The sequence below is a fragment of the Bos javanicus genome, chromosome 14 (assembly GCF_032452875.1).
Source record: "Bos javanicus breed banteng chromosome 14, ARS-OSU_banteng_1.0, whole genome shotgun sequence".
Lineage (NCBI taxonomy): Eukaryota > Metazoa > Chordata > Mammalia > Artiodactyla > Bovidae > Bos > Bos javanicus.
Genome location: NC_083881.1, coordinates 47,526,447 through 47,530,714, shown reverse-complemented (window position 1 = coordinate 47,530,714; position 4,268 = coordinate 47,526,447).

Below are 4,268 nucleotides of genomic sequence, written 5' to 3'. Positions count from 1 at the left end.
GAGCAAGGTCAAACTCAGTCTTTCTATAACCTAATCTGACATTCCATTTCAAGAGGCCAGTCAGTGGTAAAGAATCCTCCTGCAATGCAGGAGGCGTATGTTTGATCCCTGGGTCAGGAAGACCCCCTGGAGGAAGGCATGACAACCCACTCCAGTATTCCTGCCAGGAGTATCCCATAGACAGAGGAACCTGGTGGGCTACTGTCCATTGGGTTGCAAAAAGTCAGACATGACTGAAGCAACTGAGCATGAACAGAATCTAAGAAGTGACATCCCATTTCAAGGGGCCAGTGTGGCACTAGTGGTAAAGAACCTGCCTACCAGTGCAGGAGATGTAAGACACTTGGGTTCAATCCCTGGGTCAGGAAGATCCCCTGGAGGATGGCACGGCAACCCACTCCAGTATTCTTGCCTGGAAAATCCCACGGACAGCTGTAGTCCAGTGGGTCACAAAAAGTCAGACACGACTGAAGTGACTTAGCACCAGGCATGCACACCCCCAACTACTAAAAATGTTTCTGACCATTACCAGCATTTCAATTTAAATCTGTGTCATCAGTCACAAAAAGCGTGCGTTTGCTAGCTTATTTCTTCTGCTTGGGTGTCTTTGAACAGTGTTTTCTGTGTGTGCTCGGTTGCTCAGTCGTGTCTGACTCTTTGTGACCCCATGGACTGTAGCCTATCAAGTTCCTGTCTATGGGGTTCTCCAAGCAAGAATACTGGAGTGGGTTGCCATTTGCTCCTCCAGGGGATCTTCCTGACCCAGGATTGAACTGGTATCTCCTGTGTCTTCTGCATTGGCAGGCAGACTCTTTTACCACTGAGCCATCTGGGAAGCACACTGCACTAAATACGGCTCAACGAACATGTTGGTTGATTGAATAACATTTAAACTTCACTGGCAAGTTCAATCTTAAAAGAAGGTAATAATATTCACCAGCAGATTTTGCTTCCTGAGTTCTTCCTGGGTATTTATAACTATTCTGAAAATTGAAATTACCAAAGAAAATAGTTAACTCGTGTATCTTATGTAAAAATATATCTATTGGAATGGGTATCAAAGTTGCTGTTGGACAAATTTGACATTTATTCTATTGCTCAAAACTCTTGAATATCATAGTACATAAAAGGAAGAAAAATGTCATAAGTTTTCTAGTTTCTGTATTTTTCTGGTGTCATGTTTAGCTGAATCTTAAAAGGAGGTTGTAATTGAAATGTCTTCAAGAAACAAAGCCTGAAGACAAGATAAATAGTCAAAATTATATTAAAATAACATACCCCTTTTATATTTGGTGTGGAAATGAAGCTGTGATGCTCTACTCAGACTATAAAGTGACAGTCTAAAATTACAGTGCCTTGTATATCTGCTTCTATATACTCTCTGTCAATAAAAAAGTTACTGTTATCTATATCTCACATGTAACTCATAACTCATTTAACCTAATAAAAGAGGAAGTGTTTTTGAACAGTTACTAGACATTTTTTGTACCTCCCAACAACTAGATTTTTCCTGTTTGAGGCAAATACGCTTCTGCACATCTCTGCTCAGAAATGATTCAGCCAAAACTCACAGTCTTCTGGATGCTTACATCTGCACTCTACTTTTAGAAAAAGGAAATAAAGCAAAAGGATAATCAGATATCAAGGCTTTCAAAAAAGAAAATACACTCATCTTCTTGGATTTCTACATTGGTTTAGTTCTCACTCAAACTATATAGCCACAGTAGGCCAGCTTCTCCTCTAGCCATGATTATCTTTTTTTCTACGACTCAGGGTGAGGAGTTGCCTGCCCAGAGATAGTGCTAGAAAACAGAAGAGGGTTGGTTGTGTGACACCATCAACAGATTTCGCTCGCACATCACAAGTGCCCCATCTGTTCACAGTTCATTGGCTGAAGCTAGTCCTATGGCCAAGCCTGAAGTCGCCGTAGTGTAGAAATATAATCTTTCCATTGCAAGAAGCAGAGAATACTGTGAGCAATAAAACTCACCAAACACACTTAGAAGATGTGAATGAGATGATTATACTGATGCCAGGTGATCACTGACAGATTAAAATGGCCATCCAACCCATCAGAATGGACTGTGTCCAGGCTGAATTCATTCTTGTAGTTCAGACTTGACTCAGCTTCCCTTGCAACTCTAATACCAATTCTCTTGTATCTTTCAGAATCATGGCACTGTGATTTTCGCTGATGTAATGTTCAGAAACATGCCTCTACATCAAGAACCCCATCACATCCCTCATGTGAGAAGTATGGATAACATATACGAAGGGCCATAAATGGTTCAGTGGGCTCCTGTGTGCTGTAGTTACTCTCTTTAGTAACTGAGTGAAGAGGGAAAGATTATTTTCTTTTTACTTGTGAACAAATTGACCCAGAGAGCTTACACAAAGTCAAATGGCCAGCAAGGGGTGAAGCTGGGATCTGAAGCCAACATTTTGACCCCAAGGTTCTGGCAAATTAAGGAAGAAAGATAGTGACTACATTCCAGACATTCCACAACATAAAAGAAATTTTTGGCAACTATTAGTTAGCCAGGAAACAGAATGACCATGTTCCCCACAGGCTCTCAAGTGATTCAAATCACTAACCTGTTTACTGAAATAAATTACAAAATATTTATTTTAAGGCTTATAAGGAAAGTCTCCTTTCTCTGAAGCCTAGAAAATATGTTTCTTTTTTTGCACAGAACACTTGATAGAGAAATATTTGTTCCTTTTTTGCACAGAACACTTGAGGACATTCTGTTTGCAGTGGGAACACAGAGAACCCATTGCTTAAAAGAATAATTGTTCAGAGTGGATGGCTGAAGATGAAACGAAGAAGTGAAATTAGAGCTAAAGGTTTTCAAGGTACAGATAAAGAACACTTAGAAGAACTGGGATCCAGGCTTCCCAGGGAACAGCGATTAGGCAGGGAAACAAAGTAGAAATGAGTTGCAACAAAGGTGGGTATTAACTGGTGAATTTACGTAAAAGGATTGAGAGAGGAGCCTAGAATTTTGCATAAGGAATTTCTGACTTTTATTTTGTTGCTGTTCTGTATAAATTAGGAGGATGACATATGTAGTCAAGGTTTCCCAGGTGGCACTAGTGGTAAAGAATCTGCCTGCCAATGCAGGAGGACCTAACAGATACAGGTTCGATCGCTGGGTTGGGATGATCCCCTGGAGAAGGAAGTGGCAACCCACTCCAGTATTCTCACCTGGAGAATCCTATGGACAGAGAAGCCTGGCGGGCTACAGTCCATGGGGTCATGAAGAGTCGGACAAGACTGAGCATGCACACACAGGCACACACACGCGTGCACACACACACACATACATATGTGCATTCAACCTCCTGCTGTTCAAAAGGGCTGAGAGAAGGTGGCCTTGCTAAACACAGGGAGGAAGCAGGATGGCACTTAGGCCAGGGAAGAACTGGTTTAGGTAACTGGAATAAAAGAAATTCAAAGTTCTAACCTACTTTAGCAGATTTTAAAGGATTCTGTAACTGTATATTGCCTGATACAGAAAAAAGAAAAGAGCAAAACCCTTGGAGACACAAAGATTTGGTATCAAATCTTAACTCAGCCATTTCCTTTGTCTACTATATGACCTTAAACAAGTCTCTTACTTTCTTTGAACTCCAGGTTCCCATACAAAAAAACAGACCAAAACAAAACTAACATGGGATTTTTGTGAAGATTAAGTAAACTGTATACTATTTATATCTGTGTCTATATTTATCTGTGTATCTATAAATATATCTGTATCTGTACCTGTGTCCACATCTGTATCTATATACTACTTAAGAGGTGCTGTATGAATGTTAATTGCTTTCTGCCTTGCTGTATTAATCAATTTGCTAATGCATTTAACCAATATTTAAGTGTTTGTTTCATGCTAGCATTGTGATAGTTTCTGAAGATGATGAAAAGGTGATGAAGACAGAGACACAGTCCTTAGGAAGCTAAAGGAGAAATAGATATATAGACCACATGATTCCAGACATCACATGGTTTCAAAAAGTTAGCTGAGACTTCTACATTCAGGCACTGTCGGCTGGATAGACTTGGGATCGCTGTCATGACCTGTCAGTGCATCATGCAATCCATATTGCACAAATGTACTGAAGAAATATGCTACAAGGACAGAAACTATTTTTCTTTTCATTAGAGGATGCTTTGCTCTTTTTAAGCAGTTCTGATATATCAATTTGGAGTCACTCTGGAGAATATCATAAACTGACGTGATTACTTCACATTTGTTTTAGCTCTCTGC